A 27,700-nucleotide genomic window follows, 5' to 3' on the forward strand; every position below is an offset into this window, starting at 1 on the left:
CCTCACTCCCGGGGACGCTCTCACCACTTTGCACAGAAACACCCAGCGGTTACCACTTGTCAACATCACATAAAATGGGAACAGAATTATATCTGGGGGAATGCGTGCCGGCTGGACAAAGATAATGCCATAAATCTCACAGTTATTTAAGAGTTGCTGGAGAAATGGTGAGAACTTGCAGAGGCGCCATCTGCTCGGGCCCACTGCGATACCCTGAAACACACAGCGAACTCGAGACGGCCGGGGCTGAGTGATAGATACCCGAGTCTAAATAATAAATATTAGGTCATTACATCGGAAAGGCTGATTCATAAGGGCACCCTCTTAAGCTGGTCCAGTCAATCAGCTGGTCCTAATCCCAGCTAACCACAACACAAAATGTCATACATAGCACCGAACTCCATTTTTCTGGCTATAGATTGAATACAAAATGAATGACTACTTTCACTTGGGAACAGGAAAACTGTCCCACTAGACAGAATTCAACAAAATTGGCCCATTTCTTTTTTGCTTTTGCTTTCTTGGGGGCCTAGACTGCTGCCAGGTGATGGCAGATAGATATTGTCCATAAACAAGAGTCTTTTTAATGGGGCGATGCAAATGATGAAGTTGAGTTAAATAAAGCGATTGTAGACCAGCTGGTGTGGCTCAGTGGTTGAGTGGTGACCTATGAACCAGGAGGTCACGGTTCGATTCCCAGTCAGAACACATGCCCAGGTTTCGGGCTCCATATCCCCAGTGTGGGGCGTGCAAGAGGCAGCCCATCAATGATTCTCTCTCATCATTGATGTTTCTATCTCTCGCTCCCTCTCACTTTCCTCTCTGAAATCAATTTAAAAAAATTAGAAAAATAAAGCAATTACACATTGACTGATTTCTGATCACATCAAATATCTGATAATTATCATACTTGAAATATGGTCATAATTTCAAAAGCTTTCTCAGATACGTTCTTTTTCCTTTAATGTGAGGCAGATAAAACTCTATCAAAGCTTTTATTTTAAGGGGGAAAAATAATTTGTTTTATAATTTTAAGTCTCAGTAAAGTTAACCACCCTTATAAAAAGAAATCACTTATTTTTAGCATGAACTCCTTTTCTAACATTCCCATCCCCCTCCGCATGTTCAGTTATCTGTCTTTACCCCCTTGAATGGACTTCCTTTATTCATGGCAGAGTTTTCCCGTTTCAATGGTAAGCACCAGGAAGGTAGGCACTTCTGGTTTCATTTTGCCCAGGGCTCCAGTGGCTTAATGAAGGCTACTAGCTCTATTGCCAACCAGCAGTGTTTTGGACTTGCTGCGTTTTATCTACCATTTCTGTCACGGTCTAAGACATAGGCAAGGGAACAGTTGATTGAGCCTATGCAAGTTTACTTTCTTCTCTAAAAGGTTTTGGGTGAGGGCAGGCTCATGTTGAAATTGAGCTATCATGCCATTTGATATCAGTTATTAAGATGCTTCTAGGAATTAGGCAAGGTAACCCTTGAGGTATATGCGGAGGGGAGCTGCTTGGTCTGTGAATTAGTAAGGGTGTGAGGACACTGCATGGCTGATTCAACCCCTGAGCCCATGGTGTTCATTCTGATGGCTGAAGCATTTCATGCAAGTGAAAAAATTAGCACATCTGCTCATTGGATCAGTGGAAGGAGCCGCCTGAGCCCTGAAACACCATGGCCGGTGGGTCTGGTGAATTATTCAGCATTCCAAAAAGCTGGGGAGTTCTCTGAGTAGGCTGGTTGGAAAGTTAAGAGTGCCAAGAAATACATGGTACTGTATTTATATTACCTGCAGTTGAAGAACTGTGTAACCAGTTTCCACTGCTTACAGCAACAAACTGAAGTCTGAATCCGGGAGCCCAGAGGAACCCCTAAGGATCGAGCTCAAGGTCGGATTCCTCGTGTCCAATCAAGTGAAGCCACCATTGCTTTTGGACCTGTAGGGTTACACCTATAAATGCACCCTCAAACACAAGATTAAAATCTTGAAGTAGTCAATGATTCCGTGTTGGGCTTGAATGCATCGGTAGGTTTATAGCAGTAGACTCTTAGTAAAAGGATCTACTTAAGTGCACCAGTGGAAACTTAGGGATCAAAGAGAATGAAGATAATCTGTGGCCTTTCTGAGTGCCAGGCCAAGAAATAGCCCTAGCAAGACACCCTAGTGCCGGCACACCCCTATAAGTCCTGAGAGAGGAAGGAAAAGCCTCCAGGAAGACCCACAGGATGTGATCTGTGGTGTCTAAGAAAAAGAAAGCACTGTTTTTCAGGGTGTTAGTGATGATCATTGGGGGTATAAGGTGATGGGGTCAGTCTGCCCCCCGATAGACATCTCTCAGACAGACCCTTGCACATCAAGCTGAGTTGGTCAGATAAAGCTGCTGCATCGGCAATTCTCTGAGCACTTGCATTTCCTCCTCACCTCAGTGTGAGGAATAGCTGAAGGCTAAGATTTAGTGTCCCTTTTCTCCCCATCCATGCCTCTTTGGTCATGCCGTCCCTAGGTGACCAGGCTCCTCTCTGGTTCCCAGTACCCTGAGGTTACTTGTGTTTTTCCACCAGAATTGTTCCTCCCAAGAGAATCTTTCAGTCCTGCTGACCTCCCTTAGCTCCACCTACCCGATTCCTACCCCAGGCACCTTGCTTTGCCTTAAATATGTCAAGCCAACCTCCAGGTCAAGATCTTTGAACTTGTAGTTCTGCAGCCTGGAATGCTTTTCTCTCAGTATCAGAAAAACTCATTCCCTCACTTAATTGATGCCTCAGCCTAAATATCACCTCCTCAAAGGGAACTTTCCTAACCACTGTTATAAACACACACACACACACACACACACACACACACACACACCACAAAAACAAAAAACAAACCACCACCCACCCATCACTCATCATCTCCTCACATTGCCATTGTTTCTGTTTTCTTTGTAGCACCTATCACACTAGGCAACAGTCATGCTTATCTATCTTCCCCACTGTCCCTAATCCCCTTTATTATTTTCTTTTAAATCACGAGGGCAAAGAACTTGTCTTGCTCATTGATAAATGGTACCTGACTTGGTAGGCTTTCAATAACTGTTTATTGTTGAATAAATGAAAGAATACAGTGGAATCAGACAACAGAGTGTGACCAGTTTAGAGCAGTTGTTCAGCACTCTGAGGGTTGTGTCTCACATCTACCAGCCCTGAGAAGCCCCGTCCCCTGGTCCCCCTGGAAGAAGGACAGCTTGCTTGGCTACATCAGAAGAAATCAGGGTATTACTTGGTCTCATCCTTAGAAAGCACCCAATATGGGAGAGGTGGTACTAAACTGGGAAAGAGCAATCTCACAACTCTGAAGATCAGAGGTCATCCGGGGTCCTGAGTTTTCCAGCTCCTAATCTCTGAGCAACTTCCTGATCTATTTCTTCCACTGTCTATACCATCTTCCTCTGTAGGCTGTTCTTGACCAGACTGCACCCCTTTTTAGTCCCCCAACCCTCTTCTCCTGAAACTTGAGGGCAGTATGAACAAGATTTCATCTAAGTACTTTGGGTGGAGAAACACTATTCTCATCCAAACCCTGTCATGTCACGTAATGATTGAGAAACAGAGGGTCAGAGAACTGAAATGGCTTGGCCAAGGTCCCACTGCTAATGAATGCCACAGCCCAGCCCAGAGCCCAAGTCTCCTGATAACAAGACTGGTTCCAGCTCTACACTCCGTGCTACAAATAATAAACAGCCAATACACCCCAGGCTGCTCATCCAACAATCAACTTAATTTCACAAACACTGATTGCATGCCCAGAATGTACATGGTCCTATAACTGGTTAGAACCTGGGGTACAACAATGAAAACAGTAGAATTCCTGCCCCAAATGAGTTTACTGAAAGTGGGAATACAGAATGAAAATTATTATAATACATATATTTTTGGCATTGAAATATTGATTGATAGGCAATTAGTGCAATAATCAGATTAACTATAAACAGAGCCTTCAAGCACCTTCTCAGAGTCTTCTTCTCCAATAGTTATGCTTAGGTGTTACCCTGGATATAATTTTGAGAGAGAGAGAGAGAGAGAGACAGAGAGAGAGAGAGAGAGAGAGAGACAGAGAGAGAGAGAGAGAGAGAGAGGAATTGTGCTGCCATTTATCCCTTATTGGCACATATCTCTGCTTCCTTCAAAACCTTAAACTGCTGGGCTGGTGTGGTTCAGTGGTTGAACATTGACCTATGAACCAGGAGGTCACAATTCAATTCCAAGTCAGGGCACATGCTTGGGTTTCTAACTCAGTTCCCAGTAGGGAGGTATGCAGGAGGCATCCAGTCGTTGATTCTCTCTCATCATTGATTTTTTTTTTTATCTCTTTCTCCCTCTTCCTTCCTCTCTGAAATCAATAAAAAAAAAAAAAAAAAAAAAAAAGACCTTACGGGGAGGGTCCCTTTCTGAAGCCTTCACAGAATGGGTCTCACTAACTCTAAAGTTCTGGGGTGAAACTAAAGGGCTGAATTATTTCTACCACTCAGTATGCCCCACTGAAACTCTTCCCAGAGGTCCATGTTCAACTTCTGCATTTCTGTAGAAACTGTTGATCACTACTAACTCGGTCAATAATAAACATTCCCTCCATCAACCAAAGGCACATTGGAAGTTTTCTGAGTTAGTGATGGGATTCAAGTACATGCACAATCAGTAGGGCACATGTCAGTCTGTCCCAGCTATGCCTAATCCTGGTTCAGCATTCAGAGATGACCTCCGACAAGAAAACTTCATGCCAGACTTTATAAATCTTTCTTTTCCATCATCAGACAATATAGTCCAAAAAGAGTGAAAGGGAAGGAGAGAGAGAATGAGAATGAGGGGAAGAGAGAGAGAGAGAGAGAGAGAGAGAGAGAGAGAGAGAGAGAGAGAGAGAGAGAGAGAGAGAGAGGTGGGGGGTAGGGCAGAGGGAGAGAGTGGGAGAAAGAGAGGGAGAGAGAGAGAACACCACTGGGCAATTATAGGGGCAGAAATATTAAGCAAGAGTTGACATTAGCATATAAACAAGCAATTCCTAATTTCCTTATATTTACAGAAAAAATCAAGGATATAAAAGAAACCAGAAAACAAGGTAATAACTTGCCTCTAGAAACCTCTTTCCTCCCATCGTTCCCAGTCTCCCACCTCCCCAAAGACAAAGATACACTTTTCAGCCCCAAACTACTGGTATCAAAACTTGCCAGGTGCAGAAATGAAACCAGCTTTCCCTCTGCCCAAGCCAGGATGCACCCCAGCTGTAGCCCAGAGTTCACTCTCCCATTCTCCCCACATTTCCTTGACCATTGTCTGCAAGACAATTGTCTCCAAACCCCAAGGGCTGATATTGAGAATAGTTTTCCTACCCTGGTTTGAGTCGCCTCCATGAGAGACCCCGGGGGTTTGAGCTCTTCAGCAGAAACAGAGCCTGGGGGGTAGAAGGAAACCCCTTCTCCCAACTTCCACACAGTTCCCGTTGCCAAGGGAACCCTGGCTTTGTCCAGGGAGGCTAAGAATGGCCGCCTCTCCCATGGCCTGGCTCCAGGAATGGCCAAATAGCAGTGCAGGGTCCAGAGCAGAGGGAGGGGAAGTGCCACACACAGGCTTTGGACAAAGAAATCACTTTCAAAGGGAGAAATGGTGCAAATGAAGGTCTTCAAAAATGCCTGGTGGGGAGGGAGGAAGTTTATGGCTGCTGCTGCTATGAGCAGATTTGAGTTGTGCCCCTTTAAGGAGTGGGATTCGAATAGGTATCTCAGAGGAGAGAGGGAAGGACAGAGACAGGGAGAAGAGGGGAAGGTTGAAATGAGTGTGTCTCAGTCTCCTTTGGTGGAGACTGTGCTTTAATCAGATAAGCAATTAATGAATTGAGTTGCTTAATTGAAGCTTTGGACTGGACTGTTTTGGCTGCTGGATTGGTTGAAGAGCTGTCTCTTTCCTAGAAGTCTGGTAAGGAGATGGGAGCATCATTTTGCTGGTCCAGCACAGTTTTCATTTTGATTTGCCCTGCATTTTAGGGGCAGGGGCTAACTTTCCTTTTCAGAACAAATCCTCTGAGGCACATGCTTATTTCAAAACCTATTTATCAGGTTGGACAGTAGTTGGTAGAGTTTGGATGGATCTCAATTCCTACCTTACTGCCTAGCACAGTGTAGGCGCTCAACAAAGCATGCTCTGTCAAAATGGCTGTAGGAGGACAACTTGCTTCTGGTGCTTTGTCTTCCCAGCAAGAGGGGGATGAATATCTGAGAGATAGAGCCACTGAGACTCAGAGGTCATGGCTTACCTGTGGACCAGAACTGAATAGTAGTAGAGGAGGGACTCCATTCCAGAGCCCATTACTTTTGACCACAATGTCTAACTGCTTTTTAAAAATAGAGGACTAGCCTGGCCAGTGCGGTTCAGTGGTTGAACATTGGCCCATGAACCAAAAGGTTACCGGGTCGATTCCTGATGACAGTGCATGCTTGGGTTGGGAGCTTGATCCCCATTATGGGGTGTAAAGACAGCCAATTGATGATAGTTCTCTCTTATTGATGTTTCTATCTCTCTAGCCCTCTCCCTTTCTTTCTCTCTAAAAATCAACAAAAACATGTTTTTTAAAAATAGAGGATTCAACAGAACTCTCTGTCCAAGTGTTACTGTATCTGGTTTGGGCTACACCTAGGGCAAGACTAGTTACACTGAATCATAATACAGTACGAAGAAAAATTTACACACACACACACACACACACACACACACACACACACACTTCCCTGCAAGGTGGTATGATTGTTACATTACTTATCTTCTCAAGCTCAGCTCTGACATCAGGAACTTCCCATCACTATCCTCAAGCTCAGCTTCCATAGCACTTTTTAAAGATACTTCTCATAATACTTAGTACCCTGATTTAGTCATTGGAACCTGTGTATGTGATCATAGGGATGGTCCTCTACTAGAATATAACCACTGTGAGTGGAGGTACCAGGCTTCATTTCGTTTTTTAATCTCTTAACCACCAGATAAGGTGCCTAACACATAGTAGGTGCACAGTACACACACTCCAGAACTGAAGAGCAATGAGCCCATTTGCAAATGCTTTTTTGAGTGTTAACTCTAATCTCAGGGAGGATTTAAGAGATTTTGAAGGTATAGAATCTGCCTGCTTTGCAAAGTTTAAGATCTACATAAGGTACAGGACTGGGCCTTCGATTTACTTGAGCCTATTGCCGTAGTGTATCTGAGAGCGCTGGAAATAATAGGAGCATTTATGTTATGGATAAAAACAGCTCTCTCAGTGGTTTTGTCTGTCAGATTGTGGCTGTAAAATTCTAAGAGCCCTGACCTGCAAACAGGCCCAGAAGGGCTGGAAGAGACCATGCTTATTTCTTCTTGGCAGTACCCTTGGCTTTTTCAGCCTGTCTCCTCTAAAGAAACCCTAGTTAAGTACACATTACCTACTGGTAAGAGGACTGGAATGAGCCCTATTATGGCAATTTCCCTACTCTATGATGCTCCCTCTTTTTTGCAGAAACACTAATCTAAATCCATTAAAACCCACTATCAAAATATATAGTTGATGCATAACCACAAAAACAGCAATTTGGACGTTCTTATCAGCTTGGGGTATCTGGACCCACAGTTTTCTCTCATTCTCTCTAGGGGATGCTGACCCTCTACATTCTTTGCGTGGCTGACGGCACTAACTTGTCAACCAGGAGAAGGTTCCAACGAAGCCAGCAGGGTCCCCTCCTCACTGTGCCTTCACGATGGAAACAGCAGGTGAAAAGTGCTAGGTGCCAAAGAGAGTGGTGGAGGACTACTGACCTCAGGTCATCTGAAGGTTACAGATAAAGACTGAGGCCCAGAGTTGCATATTGAGTGAAAAGAGATCAACTAGACTCTAGAAACTCCCAACCATGTAATTCTGAATGGTCTTCGGGCCTCAGATCCTCTCTCCTCTGCCAGCCTCCCCCCGTGACCCAGGGACCTCTTCAGGCTGATCTTTCCATCTGGCCATGTCCCTCCTCAGAGTAAGATGCTGCCATATCTGTCTGTGGTTTTAAGATCAAGTCCAATCTCATAGGCTTCTTGTGACCTGCCCTTCCCAACTATGCCCCAGAGACTCCATTCACTTCCCAGTGTCACACTTCCTTTCTTAAATACCTTGAGAAGTTGTTTAATTTCACCATATTGTTGTATTGCATTTTCCTTGGCCAAAATGTGACTCAAGTGCCAGCAATGTCACTGACATTGCTCCCAAATGACTTTCAAGATCTCTCTGCATGAGACCTTTGAGTTAGGCAACGTGGAATGGAGTTTTGGTGGAAGAAAGGATGTTATGCTCCCATGAAAGGAAGGGGCAGTGTCTTGATAGTCAACACTCATCATGGGTACTGTGCATTCTGGAGTGAGACTGTCATTAGGGGAAGAAGACATAAAGGAAGAGTGAGGAATTAGAATTCATTTGTACCCAACACTCAAGTACATTCATACTTTCTGGGAACCAACTAACTTCTATTTGAGCTGATACCATTACTGTACATTGGAGTCTCACAGTTAAAGGGGCCGGATAAGTGAGATAAATGAGGGCAGTAGGCCTGTGTCAGGCAATAGGAAGGGATGGAGACTATGCTAAAATACAGACAAAATTCTGTGTAAAGGGAATAGCAGTAATTCACTCTAGCTGCTTAGGGACATGTGGGATTGTAGCTCACAATTGCCAGAGCTTTTTACCTTTTAAAAGATAACTTGGAAATGTGGAAAACTTTCCAATTTAAAAATGTTGATACCACATGTTAACAAACATTGTGTAAGGCAAACAAAATACATTAGTGGGCCATATTTAATTCATGAGCTGCCACTCTGACTTCTGCCCTGTATGGAACTTTCCAGAGTCTGTGTATAGGCATCTACAGGTGGGGGGTTTCTAGCTATCATCAATAATCCTGACCACAAAACTTAGGTAAAAACCATCCACAGGGCAACAGGGCGGAGCCATAAATGATCTCAACGTACTACTCAGCGAAATAGAAGGTGCTACAGTGGTTGAGTGGAAAAGAATGGAAAACAAAATAGTGGAAGACCTCACTCCTTCTTAGGATGTGTATTTGTTGGAAGTGGCGATAGGACTGATCAGTGCTCCTATCCATCTCTGAGAGCTGGACAGCTCCGAGGCGTGGAAAGAAGGGAGTTGCCCTATGGCAGATTGGATGCCATGCCTGGTGTAGACACAGGCATGACTCAGCACAGGTTCTTTTCTCACTGGCCTCAAGCATACTTTCCCCAGCTCTTAGCCAGAATGCATTAAAAGTTTCACATTTGGGGGGGAGCTGGCAATGGTGAACTCCCCTTCTCTAAGGAAGACCTTTCTTCACTCCTGAGCACCTTTAGGGGCACTGGTGTGACCACAGGTGCCCCAGCTGTTCACAATGAGGACCCTGTGTGTGGCTCTCTCTGCTTAACCCTGAGAAGAAACCACTCCTACCTTTTGAATTCCTTTTCATCCTCACACATCTTCTGCTACCTCAAGGCTATGATACCATGATCATACTTCCCAAGAATCAGTCTTTCATGTGCCTTTCAGGTCTTCCCTTCCTTTGGTTGATTCAAATCTCACCAATTATTTTTCTACTAAGTCCATGGTTCCTGAGACACCATTTCATATTTCCACAGCCACCAACCTCATCCAGCTGCTCCACATTCCAGATCCTTCTGCTATGGCCTCCGAAGAAGGTTTTCCTTGCTTCATTTCTCCCCACCTGCCCCTGTTTTCATCATGTCATCCGCTTCCTAATATTTATTATCTTTTTATTAAAGTACACCAACATGACCTTAAAAGATTGTTATTTTTTCACTGGCTCCATGCAGAGCCTATCCAGTTACCTTCGGGCCATAACAAGAGAATGAATTTTGGAATTACAGACCCAAATTCACATCATTTGCTCCCTGTGTGATCCGAACAAATTGCCTCCTCTTGACTTCAGTTATCTCATCTTAAAATTGGGATAAATAATACATACCTTGCACAGTTGCTGAGAGAATTACATAAGCTAATATTTGTTATCTCATTATAAGTACTCAAAAAATGGTAGCAGCCATTAATATTTTTCTCCAGAAAGGAAGCATGGGGAGGGGGAGAAGTAGGGTTGGCATCTGTCAGCCTGATGACAGCTACGTCAAAATAATCTGAAGCAAGCTAAATAAATGATGGAAATTTGTACAGTTTTATGTATTCCGCTGTAGCACAAAAGAAAATTATCAAGAGAGAAAGTGAAAATTCACTGCTACTAAGTTCCAGCAATTTTATCCTCTGAACATGTTAGCTCTTATCTATGATTTCCCACACAGATCTATGGCTTTGATCAAAGAAAGTCCATGCAAGGCCCCTGTAAACAGCTAGATCATGCTCAACCCAACTGACTGCACGTGCAGATGGACTGTGGTCACCTCCCTCTTCACCGTAGCATTAAGCACAGTGGACTGGAGATGGGCGAGTCCTCTAGGGTCAAAAGCCTGAATGAGAATTAACTCCATCTAAGTCTTACCTGTGGGACTGGGAGCAGGATACCCAATCTCTCCAAGTCTCAGTCCTTTACCTGCAAAATTAGGATAACCATGCCACCTGTGTAGGGGGCATTGGGCGAGTGACTCATTCAAAGGGCCTTGCCTATTTTACTTGTGCGACATGTTCCCGCTCATTCTCTTCCCATTATTTAAGTGGACTCCAAGTTCACATCCTCTAGGAAATGCTCTTGATCAAGTCCTCTTGAAGCTTACTGCTTTATCCTCTACCCTCTCAGTGAATGGAACATTTGTAATTAAAACTTGTGATTTAGAGTTACAAAGAAGAGGTTTTGAGTTGAACAGACTTGGTTCTGAAATCTGGTTTCAATACTAACAAGCTGTGTTCCCTAGCCAAGTCCAGTTTCTTGATCTATATGTTAGGGACAATGAGTCCCCTCTGAAGGGTTCTTGTGAGGATTCAGCAAGCTAATCCAGGCAGTGGACCTGGTAAAGAGAAAGGACCCAAGAAAGATGAGCTGTTCTTACTAAGGTGGAAAGTACCAGAAGTGGCAACAACAGGAGGGGGTTTCGGTCCCACCTTGACACAAATAAGTTGTATGATCTCTCCATTTCCATAACTATTCGCTTCCCCTGTCCATACAAATGAAAGGCATACCACCTGCCTTGTATCCCAGGAATTACATGAAGATGAAATAATGTCATGGCTGGGAGGGTTCTTTGAAAAATGAGAAGCACACGTTTTACACACTGCTGGCATGACAGTTGTTTTGGACTCTGCGTTTGTGTGCGCGCGCGCACGTGAGGATGAGTGTCTGGAAGCTCCTGGAAGGCAGGGAGGAGTCCTTCAACCTCTTCTGCGCCCATTCCACGGTTTCTATTTTAATTCTGCCGCCTGCTTGGTAGACATTGCGCGCTTGTTCCGCACCCATGCCTGCCCTGCAGGACAGGCTGAAATAGAAGCACCCACCCTTGCGTGTGGGCAGCGTTTTGCCAAGGCCAAGCTCCAGCTCCGAGGTCCGAGGGCCTGCGCCGCCCCAGCCAGAGGGGAAAGATGAAGCATGTGTAATAAATGCTCTCCAGGCGGTGAGGGAAAAATCACCTAACACTCTTGTGGCTTTTAGAAAAAAAGAATAAAAAAAGAGTAAGAGAGAAGGAGGAGGAAAAAAAAGAAAACGCTAGGCTTTTTAAACAAGTGGCCAGGCTGTTTGTCATCTGTAAAATGAGGCGATGGAAAAGCACGGCAGGGCAGTGGTCACTGGGTCTGCTTCAGGGATTCGTGCCTCAGACGGCGGCTCCAGCGCGCCCGGGCTGTCCATCTGCAATTGCTTTTTCTTTCACCAAAACAGAGAGCTCTCACTGCGCTGACGTTTCCCACCTGGCTCAGGAGTTTTCAGACCTGGCCTAGGTGGTCTCTAAGTAAATATTTTCATCCTCGCTCACTCACCTCCTCCTGAGGAAAAGAAAATCATCCCCACGCTCAGCTGGAGGAGAAAGCACCCAAACCAAACAGCGGGCTATTGGCACCACTGGAACCCTCATTCCAGGGACTCCCGGGTGGGCATGTGGTTTCAATCAGACTGTCCGGGCTGCTTGTCCATCTTCTGAGGTGTCTGGTGAACAGGGACTCGGAGACCAGTTTGGACGCCTGTCGGAGCACTTGGGTGCCTGTGCCCATGGACGTGGGGATTCTCGCCACCTTCCACTGGTTCTAGAAATCCACCTGCAGGCAGAAAACTAAAAAATGGTCCTACCCCAAAGTGCACATGATACTGCACCCTTGACACTGCCTGTGGAGCCTGAGCCTTGGAGATCATTGCATAGCCAGTGGGGCCAATGGAAACCCTCCTGCTGCGGGGCTCATTCCTGGGCCCGTGCTCGCGGCAGCCCTTTGGTTTGGGCTCAGTGGTATTTTTCAGAAAGCATGTCAGTGTTCCTGCATGTGTGCCAGGCACCATGCTAGGCTGCAATGATGTAGAGATGAGCGTGACCTCTGCCCTCCAGGGGCTCACAGCTCTTCTGATGAAGATCCCCATCCAGATCCAGATGTGCAATTACAAAAATCATTGTTTCCCGGGGTTTCTGTAGCAGATTCACGCAGTCTGGGGTAATTCAAACAACAGAGACTCATTTCCCCCCAGTTCTGGATGCCAGAAGTCTGAAATCCAGGGGTCAGCAAAGTTGGATCCTCTGGGGGCTCTACGGGGAACCCATTCCTTGTCTCTCTCCCAGCTCCAAGCAGCTAATGGTGACCCGTGGTGCTCCTGGGCTTGTAGCTGCGTCACTCCATCCTCTGCCTTCATCTCTGCCTGTCCTCCTGGCTGTGTCTGTGTCAAATCCCCTCTCCTTTCCACATCTACTGGATTTGGGCCCGGGCTCCATCCATGATGACCTCATCCCAAGATTCTCACCTAATTACATCTGCAAAGACCCCATTTCCGAAAAGGTCCTGTTCATCGGTACTGGGAGTTAGAATGTGGACAAGTCTTTCTGGGGGATGCAATTCAACCCACAAAGACCAAATGTGATGAGCGCTATAAAAATAGAGTCCAGTCCTAGCGGGTTTGGCTCAATGGATAGAGCACTGGCCTGTGGAATGAAGGGTCCTGGGTTCAATACCGGTCAAAGGGCACATGCCTGGGTTGCAGGCTCAATTCTCAATGTGGGGTGTGCAGGAGACAGCTGGTCAATGTTTCTCTCTCATCATTGATATTTCTATCTCACTATCCCTTTCCCTTCTCCTCTGAAATCAGCAAAAATATATTTAAAAAATAAATAGAGTCCAGCCCAGGATGTGACTGCAGCTAAGAAGAGGGTGGTCCTGATGCAGCTGAGGTGAGAGTCAGGGACACTTTTAAAAACAGGTATCTGATTCCCAAGGGCAGTTTGGAGGACAGGTTAGAATTGGCCTACCAGTGGGAAGCTTTAGAAGTTTCAAAGTGCCCTGCAGAGGATGACTCCATCTGGGGCATTTGAATGTTGACGGGTTCCATGGATCCCCTCCCTGCAGATCCCTCCTCATTACCACTGCCCATGAGGCCCAGGAGGACGGCCAGTGCACAGAGGCACACTGTCTGGAATCTGAAATAGCACAGCCTCTACCCCCCTGTGCAGAGATTCTCACCTTGGCCCCCCACCTGAACCACACACAAAACAATAACAACAAAACCCCGCCTCATCCTCCTTGACTTTTTCTTCTCCTCATTGGACTCCTGGGTGTCCCCCTTCTCTTCCTGTGAATCCAGCTTGTTGTACCCAACACAAAGTTCATTCAGATTCATTAGTGTCATCTTTCTCAGCACTCCAAGGCTGGTGACTAGAACCTACCTCTAGGCAGACCGATCAAACAGAAGAAATTACGGGACTGTGTGGCGTGTGAATTATGCTGAAGACAGGAAGCAGATCATGTAGAATCTGCAGAAGCAGCTGCGCTTCGGTCAAACACAAACTGGAAAAGGCAGGACAAAGAGAAGTAGCCCTCACCTGTCTGTAAATATCGGGAAGAATGTGCTGTTGGAGGACCATCTTGGCTCTCAAGGCTTAAAGCCTTTAGCATTAGGAGATATAAGCAAAGATGGATGGACAAGTGGAAAACCTGAATAACAGAGTGCCTTCCTGAGGTGTGGGTGACTGTCCTTAGAGCTGGAATGTTCTGAGTCTGAATTTCATGCTACAAACCTGCCTGCAGGTGTGCTCACCTTTCAGGCATACGGTATAGATGAGGAAAATTCTTATGCAGTGTCCTTTGAGCTATTAGTGGTTTAGAAAGGTTATGTGCTTACAAGGCATCTCCTACTAGGCCAGAGGAATGACTTACTTCTCACGGAGTGCACATGGCCAATGGCTAAGCTTGACATAATCTTTGTGGGGCAACTCCGTAAGGACATTTCAAGTCCACCCAGTCGATGAAATTATTCAGAACAGCATTTATGTGGCTTCTTCTTTAACTCCCATGAGACTAGATGATACTATTCTAGATGATAAAATAAGACCTAGTTATAGAGAATGGGGGAGTCTGCCTGGCCACCATGGCTCAGTGGTTGAGTGTCAACCTATGAAACAGGAGGTCATGGTTCTATTCCAGGTCAGGGCATATACCCGGGTTGAAAGCTCAATCCCCAGAGTGAGGCATGCAGGAGGCAGCTGATCCATGATTTTCTCCCATCATTGATGTTTCTATCTCTCTTTCCCTCTCCATTCCTCTCTGAAATCAATAATATATATATATATATATATATATATATATATATATATATATATATATATATATATAGAGAGAGAGAGAGAGAGAGAGAGAGAGAGAGAGAGAGAATGGAAGTGTGACACAGGTTTGGTAATGCTTTTCAATAACAAGATCCGAGCTCTCTTTCATGTGAAACAATTCATGAATTGGTGGACATTAAATACTTGCACATCCAAGCAAAGATCACAGCACAGGGAATACACACTGCACTGAAAATCATTTACTCAGAGAAAGCCTTCCCCCACCACACCCTGAAAAATGTTTTTCAAATGGTCCTTTATCTGAAATAGCCCACCCCTCCAAGAACACTATATGGCCGATTCAGAAGACCACATCCCATGCATTCTTGTTGCCATCCCAAACTCGTTATTTATGTGTGGCTTTGGATGGTCTTCAGAAGGTTTGTGGAAGCATTCACACGAATTCAATCCAAAACGTCACTCTGAGGCTGGACCATTCTTTATGTGACAGCCCTGGCATCCCCAATCATTTCACAGTCAAATCTCAAGCACATAACCTCCCAAAGGAAAAAGAGGGATAAAAGAGGGTGGCGGGGGGAAACAGCCAGCGGCCCCTGTCCTCAACAACTCCTTCTGAAAGGCTCTATGGTATTCCATATTAGAGGCTTGGAAAACAACCATACGACTGTCAGCAAACAGCAGGAATTGTACTGGCAAGATTGGCTTGCGGTGGCTCTGTCTACAGATTGTGTTTCTTGTCTGCCTGCCAAGACCCACTGTCCCTGATAAATGTAGCACTGAGATGGCCAATCAGAGAGGCGGATTGTACCACACAAACCAACCCTCTGGAGAAGACCAGTGAGGCCAGGTCTAGAAAGCAAGCAAAGATGGTGGATTGAGAATGAGAGAATCTGGGGGATCACTTTTGGAAAATCAGAAGCAGATCAGTGCATAAGCATGGCTTGCACATCCGCTATAGGTAATGCCACTGGTGGGGATTGTGAGGACAGAAAGAAATACATGATGTAACCTTTCTACTCCGTCAGCTTCCAGTCTATGTGGGTAGCTAACAGATACCCTATGTGGGAACATAAAGTGACAACATAATTTTAAAAGCTGAGTTGATGCAGAGTGATAGCAATAAAATATTAATGGGGAGCATAAAGAAGAGATAACTTCCAATTTGTAATATCTAGAGAATATATACATTTTTATTTAATTAGTGTCTTATATAGCACTAGATCTGAGTGCCCTAATATTAACACATTAAATTCTTTTCTTAGTCCTATGACGTAGGTACTGTTAGAATACCTTTTTTTTTTTTTTTTTTTTTTTTTTTTTTTTTTAAGATGAAGAACAAACAGAAAGGTTAAGTAGCCTGTGTGAGGTCACACAGCTATTAAGTGTGTGCAGAGCTGGGATTTAAGACTTCATGGGAGGGTAAAGAACTTAGGTTGGACCTTGAAGGTAGCTTGGAGTTTGAAAGGCAAGAAGATAAGAAGGCCTTTCTTTCAGCTGGTGGGACCACAGGCCATTGTTGAGGAAGGGAGTGGCCTGATGAAAGATTCATTCTTCTCACTTCTGGGTGGTTGATCTTAGGGTAAAACACAGGGACATAGGAAAAGGAGGCAGAGAAACAAATGGAAATACTGCAATGAATTAGCCAATACCTTCATGTTGAAGACTACTATGAAGTATAGGAGTAATTCTTCTATTTTTTTCTCTAGTTTTAATGGAATCAGGATTTCAGTACTTTGATGGAGAGATAAAGTCCCTCACCATACTAAGATCATCCCTGCATTTTTAAATACAAATCTGCATTAGGAAATAATTTTTAAAACAATCTGTATTAGACACATAGCATTCTCAAACACTACCTAGCTAGGCAACCTACAGTGTAACATCACAAAATAGAACTTTGCATTCTCTTTTCCTTCATCGCAATGGAAATGCCTTTTACTTCACTTTATTTCTCAGATCTATAAGTTTGGTTTTTTTTTTGTATGGATGTATGATTTCATTATGTACAAGCCTAAATTCCTCTTTTTCTTCCCTGTCCTCAATAGGCAATATGACACCCAGTTTTTCCAATCGGGATTAATAAATATAGCTACAAGCCAGCATCAAGCAGAAAAGGCTTGAAATGCGTGCATTGGAAGTTTCTAAAAGCACTCAGGCTCTAGTAATGGAAGAGAGTTCTAGAAAGGTGTTTGCCTCATAAAAAACTTCTTTAACAGTGAGAAATTGGTGCCACATAAGCATACAGTCCCTTATGATTTTAGGGTTTGTGTCTTACGGAATCAGATCCCCTAAGGGAATAAATTCAGCCATAAAATTCATAGGTTGTATCCAAAGGGATAGACATATTGTTTCCTGAAAAACCCAATCAATCCTTCTCAAACCCTCCAAGATTTTCATTTATATCTCGATGATTCCTATAAATACATGCAGCCTGCTGGTTCTTAAATATTTTATTTTTGATTCTCTTTTTCCCACTAAATTGCAACTATTTGTAGGGCAGAGACTGTATCTGATTCATCTGTGCATGTCTACAACCCACCATATAGTTGATGTTTCTTGTATAAATGATCTGCTTTCCTTTGTAGGCACAGTTGTGGTGGATTCCAAGTCTTTAGGTAATTTATCAAGGGTGATTCTACTTTTTCAAAGCAACAAAAGTCGTATCTTTGTGACTTAGCCAAGGCAAGGATTCTGTCATAGAGATCTGACATTGAAATATATTTATTTGGACATGGTTAATATTTTTCTTTTGCCTTTTCCCAAAGGTTAATTTATTGTTTATTCTACCCATAGGCTTTATCATGAAAGCAGAGAAATATCTAGGACAGTGGTCCTCAAACTGCGGCTCGAGAGCCACATGAGGCTCTTTGGCCCCTCGAGTGTGGCTCTTCCACAAAATACCACGTTCAGGCAAGCACGTACAGTGTGATTGAAACTTTGTGGCCCATGTGGCTCTCAAAAGAAATTTTAATCATTGTATAGTTGATATTTGGCTCTGTTGACTAATGAGTTTGCTGACCACTGATCTAGGAGACTGCATATGTCTTTCATGCATCTTAGCATCTCAAGTTCAACCCTTGTCCCTCTCTTCTGTAGATTTGGCATAGAAATGCCATTATTCATTGCCTCAGAAATACTAGGAACCCCTGCTTTTGTTCTGTTGCTTCTTGCCATGTCAAGCATGGCATCTTCCATATAATCCTGTTTTGCAGGTTATTTGGACTTTTTCCCTCTCTCTCTGACAAAAGTCCTATTTCAACTCTGTTGATCAGCTCAGAATTGTCTGCCAAACACATCCTTCCCAGTCTTTGTGAAGTATACCAAGATCCCAGCCAAGGCTCTTTGTTCTGGTACCACAGGCCAGAGGCCAGGAAACTAATGTTTCCTCTTCAACCCCATCCTCAGCCATCAAGTGCCACATTCTCCTTTCTTTTCCAAATACATAACCTTCAAATGGCAGAAGAGATATAAACATCTTCTATGTCCCTCTTACAATTTTCCATCGAGCACCTGAGGTTTCTAGAGACCCATCTCACCATTCATTCTCATAGGAGCCAGAAGAAGGGGACAATAAAACATGAGGTTCAGCCGAAACCCATTTGGCTCAGCGGTAGAGTGTCAGTCTGCGGACTGAAAGGTCCCAGGTTCGATTCCGGTAAAAGGCATGTACGTTGGTTGCGGGCACATCCCCGGTGGGGGTTGTGCAAGAGGCCGCTTGTCAATGTTTCTCTCTCATCGATGTTTCTGGCTCTCTATCTCTCTCCCTTCCTCTCTGTAAAAAAAAAAAAACAACCAATAATATATATATATATATATATATATATATATATATATATATATATATACACACAAAACAAAAAAAACATGAGGTTCAGTGGCCTTACCTGGCGTATTGCCGCATGCCTTCTACTGTGCTGTCCCTACCCAGCTGCCTCTGGAGGGCACGATCCAAACTTTACCAGCAGATCACTTCTGCTGAGAATGGTAACAGAGTTCTTTTACATTACGTTTTCTGCAAATCTCCTCTATTATTGTTATGCATAGGTTGGTGCTTTTTTCTCCTTTTTTAAAAAAAACAAAATGTCTTTAAAAAGGCTCCATCACAAGAATCTCTTGGTGGAATTTCCCCTTTTATTCTCATTCATATAACTTTGATGTCTATTTCCATTCAGGACTTTAGCTTATTTTTCAATCTGGTTGCTTTTTTCCTGAATTAGTTTTCTACTCTGTTATGTTCATTGTCTAATAAACTACAATAGAATATAACAATGTGATCTGCAAATGTTTTCCCTCATTTTTAGCAGTCACCACAGCTTGACTATACAGCCAATAAACTTTTAATTAATAATGTCAGGGGAAAGAGAAACACAGTTCTGAAGGTCAGAAGGTTCTAATCCATGGGAATAATGTCCCAGCTTCAAGAAGAAAGAGCATCTAGCTCAGAGTCACAGAGAATAACTGTTTTCAAGCCTCACTGATAGAAACAAGTCAATCTCCTTCTCATTCATTTTCCCTTTAAAAGAATCTATGTAGCCAAGAATCTTTGTCTAGTTTCTCAATAGCCGATATTGAAATATTAAGGCCAATAATAAGCTCTGTGATGTTGTAGAAAGAATACAATGCAAGGAATCTAGAGCACTATGTGATTCGGGCTATGTATTTGAACTCTGAATCTCATGACCTGATCTATTAAACGGAGGCAGAAAATATTTTCTGTTTTTTACTGGGAGTTTGTGAGGGTCAGACATACACACATACACATAGACACGTATGTGTACATGAATAAAACACATACATACTTTATAAACTGTGTAATGTTTTACAAATACTACATTTTAGGTAATTATCATAGCATTTTAAAACTAGCTTGGCATCCTAGAGCCCTTATAAAAAGAACAAGCTAAAATGAACAAACCTAGGCTCTGTGATTTCTGCAGCAAAGTTAGCTATATAACACTAGAGGCCTGGTGCACGAATCTGTGCATGGGTGGGGTCCCTTGGCCTGGCCGGCGATCAGGGGCAATTGGGTCCATTGGGTCAGTCTTGCCCAGTCCCTATCGGAGTGATCAGAACCAGCTGGACTGGGGGAGAAACAGAGGGAGATTGGTAGGTCGCAGGAAGTTGGCTGTGGGAGCACACTGACCACCATGGGGCAGCTTCTGTGTTAAGCATCTGCCTCCTGGTGATCAGTGCATGACATAGTGACTGGTTGACCGGTGGTCCAGGTGACCAGTTGTAAAGGTCACTTAGGCTTTTATATATATATATATATATATATATATATATATATATATATATACACACACACACATATATATATAGAGTGAGCAGGTCATTTGTTGTGTTTCTGAAATTCCCCCTAATGTGACATTGGGACAATGATTCATCCCTGGCCTTCCTCCAAAAAGGGCTGCTCTCTGGCCAAAGGCTCCACCTAGTTCCCTAATGAATGACACCAGTTACCCTAATGGTCCATCTAGACAACACAAACAGAAGATGAAACAGTCATGCCAATATCTAGTCAGGGCACATCCTACATGACAGTTGATTGAGGTAGAGATAGAAGGAACTGACATTTCATTACACTAGAGTATTTTATACTATGCTAAAAATTTTTACTTTCTAGTATTTTATAATAGGCTATGACATCACTTGAAGTAGAGCCTAATATCCTCTCAGATTATAATTCTGGACAGCCATACCATCCCTCATGAATTAATTTCCTGCCTACAATTCTTTTATTATACACTTTAACCAGCACTGCAGGTTCCATCCTGATTCATACTGATAAGGCTTCTGAGTCAAGGGGAAAAGAAGATTGACAGGTACAGCCACAGGCCCATGGCATCGGGTACAAAGCAATTCTATGGAACCCAGAGCCCAAATCTGTGAGCACAAAGGAGTGGGTGCAGATATGTGTCCATACACACAGACACACTCAAACATGCAGGTATATACACCCCGAATGGCATTGTGGCTGAGAACAAATACACTTTGCTACTTCATTTTTAATGCTGGCATTTTTAAAAATATATATATTTTATTGATTTTTGTACAGAGAGGAAGGGAGAGAGATAGAGAGTTAGAAACATCAATGAGAGAGAGTCATCGATCAGCTGCCTCTTGCACACCCCCTACTGGGGATATGCCCGCAACCAAGGTACATGCCCTTGACCGGAATCGAACCTGGGGCCCTTCAGTCCCCAAGCCGATGCTCTATCCATTGAGCCAAACCGGTCCCAGCTAATGCTGGCATTTTTCAGTAGAGCAGAGCAAAGAAAAACTCATGAGGAGAAGGAAGTGCAGTGAGGGGTTTTATTACTTTTGTTTGAAGTCATCCATGGTGAAGTTGATTTTAATTTAAACGTGGGGTTAGTTTCACATGCAAAGTCCGACACTTAGCAATTAACCTTTCACCATGTAAAAATTGATGAGCTTGTGTACTTGGAGAAAGGCTGTTTTGTTAGCTTTTTACCTGAAAGAAATGTACCAGGCAACTCGAGGACAGATGAACTTAATGACAATGACAAAAATGGGCAAGTATGTACCTCCCCCAGCAGATGCCATGGAGAGTTTTGCTTTCCTGGGCCCATATCTACAAAGGTAAGCTCAAAAGACTCTTTTCTAATGGTTTCTCACGTGGAAATAGAATTTATTTTCCTGTTTTGTGCCTGGCCCTTGCACCAACTTAGTGATTTTTGGAAAACCATTCTGTAGTAGCATCCTCACGACCTTTCCTACTGACCACCTTCACCTTCGGGGTATCAATGTGTTCTGATTTTAGGGAAACCCATTAGAGAGGGGCCTGCCTTTATCAAATAATGGGAAGTTAAAGAGTAAATATTAGTAGATTGAATCTTTTCTGAAATGCAGTTGGAAACTCATTATAGTGGAGCCTTCACTGTTGCAAGAGGTGCGCTGAGAGCAGGTGGGCCGTACAGAGGAGCGCAGCTCCACCCCAGGCAGCCTCACAAAGACTGCCGTGGGCAGTGGGACAGGGTGGCTGCCCACCCCGAGAGCTCCAGAAAAACCCCAAGTTGCTTTAATTACAAGTTTCCTTATTTATTCAATGGAGAGTGTACGCATTGCCTCATTGATCTGAGAGGATTTGACATCTTTATATTAACTGAGAATAAGGAAACTGGGCCCAGCTTGCATGGAGTGAGCTGTGCCTGCACGCCATCCCCATGGCTACAAATATTCCAATTGCAAAGCCAGGACAAACTACCAATAGGGACCACTTGCAAAGAGCTCCAGCCCTGGATAGCAATTAAAGCCATGATTTCCTACATCGAAAGAGATCCATAGTTAGACTTAAAAAATACACACACACACACACACACACACACACACACACACACATATTTACTTTAGAGAAGAAGGGAGAGGGAGAGAGAGAGAAATATCAGTGATGAGAGAGAAACACTGATCAGCTGCCTCCTGCACACCCCACTCCAGGGATTGAGCTCGCCACCTAGGTTTGTGTCTTGATTGGGAATTGAACCATGACCTCCTGATCCATACGTCAATGCTCAACCACTGAGCCACAGTGGTTAGGCTTTTCAATTGCGGGGGGAGGGGGTGTCCCATCATTAGATTTAAAAAAAGTGCTTTTATTTATTTTAGAGTGAGGGAGAGAGAGAGAGAGAGAGAGAGAGAGAGAGAGAGAGAGAGAGAGAGAGAGAGAGAAACATCGATGAGAATCATCAATTGGCTGCCCACTGCACATTCCCTACTGGGGATTAAGCCCACAGTCCAGGCATGAGCCCTGACCAAAAATTGAAAGGAGACCTCCTGGTTCATGGGTGGACACTCAACCACCAAGCCACACCAGATGGGCCACAAATGGATTCTTAAAGTTGGGATATACACATTTGTAGATTTGAGGGTAACATATGCATCACCAGAAGAGTCTTCACCAAAGATTCGCCATAGCATATTCTTAATAGCGACTTGCCCACCTAATTCACATCTCTTCACATGGCCTAACTCTGCAGCACCACCACTGCGGTGAACTCTGGCTACAGTCCCATTCTGGAGCAACAAACTATTGATCGCATAGTGTGGGAGTTCCAGACTTATTGACCATGAATGCCCTCAGACGGGTCCAAGATCGAAGGCCCTGGAAACAGATCAAGCTCTACGGAGAGACTAGCACATTTTGTAAGAAGATACACTTCTAGAGTCAGAGATTGAGATTTTTTTTCTCTCTAACTGAAGCAACTTAGTTTCAGAGACTTCCAATTCAGGATCAAATGCATTCTATGCACTTTCATTTGGACAGTCCTTGGGGGCATCTGAAATGGAACACACTATTTCAAAAGCTACCTCTGGAAACCTCCTGAAGATTCTGCATTTATACATGTCAAAGCTATACAGATGCTGTTGATTTTAAGACCTGGTGTGTAAAATACTAAACTGCCCTAGTTGGTTTGGCTCAATGGATACAGTGTCGGCCTGTGGACTGAAGGGTCCTGGGTTTGATTCTGGCCAAGGACATATGCCTGGGTTGCAGGCTCAATCCCCAGTCGGGGGCGTGCAGGAGGCAGCCAATCAATTATTCTCTCTCATCATTGATGAGTCTATCCTCTCTCCCTCTCCTTTCCTCTCTCTAAAATCAATAAAAATATATTTAAAAAATAATAAACAGCATCATGGATAGGGAATGGGGAACCACTGTCTCACACCCTAGCTACCAACACTGAAAATGTTCTACTGCAAAGTGTAAACTTCTTTCTGCGCTTTATCTGTCTGCACCTCTGACAGTTCTCTCCACTGACTCCTCAAGCTCTTCGGTGCCATGGAGGTTTCACTGTTAGAGCACAGAGCTGGGTGCCTTCTAGCCTCTCCCTCCCTGCCTCAGCTGCCACCGTGAGTCTGAGACAGATACCTCGCTGCTTTTGTGAACAGGTAGCCCTTTAAGTAGCTCGTAGAAGAAGAAGAAGAAGAAGAAGAAGAAGAAGAAGAAGAAGAAGAAGAAGAGGAGGAGGAGGAGGAGGAGGAGGAGGAGGAGGAGGAGGAGGAGGAGGAGGAGGAGATGGAGGAGGAGGAGGAGGAGGAGGAGGAGGAGGAGGAGGAGGAGGGAAATGGAGTTAGAATCTGACAAACATCCAGATGAGCTAGCCTCCCAGGACTCCATCCAAGGCTTGTCAAGTCGCTATACAGAAAAGCAGTCTTTTGGAGGCCAGTAGCTTGCCAGCCTGCACATCAACTCCGGGAGAGGGCAGAGCACCAGCTGCCTGCACGCCCTCTTGGGCTGCATCTGTGAGAGCAAAAAGGACTCTTCAGTTTTAGCAAAGTGAACGCCCCCCTTCACCCGCTCATCAAAATGCCACTCGGTTGGCTTATTGAAATATCCCCCAACCCGGTAAGCCTGCACAACTTCTCCCTTGCTAACCTCTGCCCAGGGAGACGTCAATAAAGAAACAAAATGCAAATAAATTAGCATTCATCACTGCTGATCTAGTATAAATATTTATAAGGGGAAGATGCGGTGATTTTGAGTGATACCATGATCCCGGCCCCCACATACACCGTTAAAAACAAACAGTGCTTGCGAGATCGCGCTTTGCTTCTTTTTTTTTTTTCTTCTTTCCATTTCACATCACCATAATCACCTAATAAATATTTAAATGGACCCATTTGCTGTAACTATAAAAGAACCGTGTAAACTTGTTGTCATCTAGACACATTAGCCGTGGTGGAGTCAATGAATTTCAACAGTCACTTAATATTGCAGCCACTAGCTACCTTAAAACTGCCAGCCACGGCCTGCCAGGAAGCTACTGTAACAGCCCAGCCCACTAACTCTGAGCAAGACACGAGCTTCATTATGAATGCTAGCATTGCCGCTCTAATTAGGCCTGGGAGAAGTTTAACAACCATCCTACAGTCTTGCTGCTGACAAATATAAAAATAAAGCCTTGTTCGAATTAGCAATGTGAAGTGAGAAGGTCTAGAAGCACCAACTGTCTGACCGGCCCTGGAACAGCTCTAATCTATAGCGAGGTTATTTTGGTTCATAAACTGCTAGTATGTTACCTGCAGGAGGTCCCCCCTGTAAAATGAATTATAGTAAGCTATATGTGATAATTAACCATGCATTAGCAAATATCTTGAAACAGGGAGGCTCTGTTTTCTCTGTATTTTGACTAATAAAAGCATGAATTTGTTCAACAAATGATCATTTAGGCTGTGGAATTCTAACCATATTGGAAGGACAGAGTGAGTAATACAACATTGTGCTGGTCTAAGGGTTTCCTTACCCAAACAGGCTGCTTAATAGGCAGGCTCCATACTATGATGCTATTCACAGACCGAAAAACCACAGCGTTGAGAAGACAAATACAATATACATTTAAAATAATATGAACCTTGTGCTCTTACTCACTTTAAAATCACCCTATATGTGACAATTAAAAAAACACACATATGCAAGTCAAGTTCTATTTCAGAAAACAACCTTACATTTAATTTAAAACAATTTAAAAACAACGGCCGCAACATTGCAACAATTAAAAATATATCATTGTACTTGCTTTTTTTCTTTTTCATAGAGTGGATTCCTAAGAATTGTCTGTATGAGGTTTCACTTATGCTCTGCAAATCAAAGTTAAATCACAACAATGATAAAAGCGACATTTTTTGAATTATTTATTATTTTCTGAATTATTTAAGTCACCATCCAAAAGAATACAAGGAGCCCAGTTGGTAGGAATTGATGACTTGGAAAGAAGTGTTTAGGGTACTGGGCTGATGGTGGTGGGGCTCTGGGAGGCTGATGAGAAGGGGTGTCATGTCCAATGGTCAGTGAGAACAGGGGGTCCAGGTGCTTCTACTATAAAGCTGTGAACAGGCTGCCAGCAGTAGGAGATGGAGATAGTGCTTTGAAATTTAGAGACTTTTCTCTTTTCCCACATGATACCTCCTGCTTTTTCATAAAAGGGAATATTTCTTCTTTTTTTTCTCGTCTTCTAACCTTGCAGTTAAAAATGCATATTTATATGCAGTATATATAAACACACGCACACATACTTACACAGACCTAAAAATAATCCAGACAGACCACGAAGGCAGATTTTATCCCAAATATGTGACCAATAGTTCTGCTTTAAATAGTCTCTCCCAATCCATCAATAAGTTGAGGTTATCCTTTTCTAAGCAGTTTCAAGAGTTTATATGTTTATACCTAAACTCTTTCCAGGAGATATTAATAGACGGTATGCTAAAAGGGTCATGTGGTCAGATATATATGAGAATCTCTGGGTTAAGTAAAGTGACATTGGTTTCTTTACCACAGGACTTCTCAGAGCCTTGACTACCTACCACCGTGAGGCATTGTGGCCCAGGGTAAACACTAGGCACACATAGCCAGTTCTCATTGGAAAGAGAACCTAGCTTTATGAAGAGTTGCCCAATGATGCAAAAAGACGAATAGAGATGTTGACACTGAAGATCTTCTTAAAAGCCAGGTGGGTTGAGGGATAGTCTTCAGGGTATCTTCCAGGACAGAATTCCCAACATCCAATGAGAGAACATTTAATCCTAAGTGGGGTTGAGGGCTTTCTGCATTTGTCTAAGGGGCTATCCTCTTAAAAATATATATATATATATTTATATATATATTTCATTGATTTTTTTACAGAGAGGAAGGGAGAATGACAGAGAGTTAGAAACATCGATGAGAGAGAAACACCAATCAGCTGCCTCCTGCACATCCCCTACTGGGGATGTGCCCGCAACCAAGGTACATGCCCTTGGCCGGAATCGAACCTGGGACCCTTCAGACCGCAGGCTGATGCTCTATCCTTTGAGCCAAACCAGTTTCGGCTAAGGGGCTAGGCTCTTAATAATCAAAACACCCCTCGATTGCAAACTGTTCACCCACTCCAGTTTCTCAAGGAAAATCACAAGGCAAACATATTTCATTATCTCAACAAATAGTGTCCACATTACGTCAAAGCATTTTTACTCTTATCTATTGAACACCTACCAGGAAGGAGCATGTGGGTGGCCATCTGCCTCCGTGAGGGAGGTGAATACACACCCTCCCTCTACACAATCTTTCTAGCTAAGACCAGCCTCGCATCCAGGTGTGATATGTAATGACTGTCTCTTTGAATGAGAGGTCTCTCTCTTAACCTCCCAGGATACTGGGTGGTTAGAACAAAGATGACAAATGCCAATGGGAGCAGAAATATGCAAATAAAGGGAAGATCCTGGTGGGAAAATGGAAGATCGCTGGTGTTAAAACAAACTACAAACTTCATTCTGTGAATTTTGGGGTTTGGTGGTTGACGTAGGAGCCTGGACAGAATCATTGCAAAGAGAATGAACATCTTCTCGGCACTGACAAATATCTTTGGAGACTGATGTCACAAGAATTATCCCCATCACCTGGTTCCTCAGTTCTTCCCTTCTCTCCACAAACACGTGTTGCTGAAAAATGTCAGAATTTCGGTTTGTGTCCCGGAGGGAGAGTGGAATTGTATCTATAGGTGACTGGAAATGCTCAGTTCTGGCTTCCAGCTTTGTAAAGTGTTTGTGGGGGTCTGAAAATGCGTGGAAAACAAACAAACAAACACGTGTGTGCAAAGTGGATCCTGAGTTGTATCCCCTCATCTCATGGTAGAAGCTTTGGCTTAGAATCAATCACATAGACCTGGGTTTGATCCTGCCTCTGATGCATATGCTATCTAGACACCCTGAGCCTCAATTTTCTAATCTATAACACCGTGATAACAAAATAATGTATGCAAAGTGGTGGACACACAGGAGGAGCTGAGTAGGTGATGGTTATCCCTCACGCCTTGTCTAATGCCACCCAACAAGAGATGCATTCCACAGTGGTAGCCTTGTGCTCTGACCCAGGCGGACCTGAATCCCGTGCCCCTATTAAGAGGTGGGGGAAATCGCAGACTATAGGCTTAAATAATCAGTGCTTCTTCTGAACATTAGCAGAGATGCGCCA

At 43.7% G+C, this 27,700-nt stretch overlaps 1 protein-coding gene across 1 annotated transcript in view; it reads right to left on the reverse strand.

Moving 5' to 3' along the window:
- The window catches only part of ANKFN1 (ankyrin repeat and fibronectin type III domain containing 1), a 387,619-nt gene that overhangs the window by 262,630 nt on the left and 97,289 nt on the right, over window positions 1–27,700 (reverse strand). The window lies entirely within an intron of this gene.

This window comes from Pipistrellus hanaki (assembly GCF_964339955.1).
Source record: "Pipistrellus hanaki genome assembly, chromosome: 16".
Taxonomy (NCBI): Eukaryota; Metazoa; Chordata; class Mammalia; order Chiroptera; family Vespertilionidae; genus Pipistrellus; species Pipistrellus hanaki.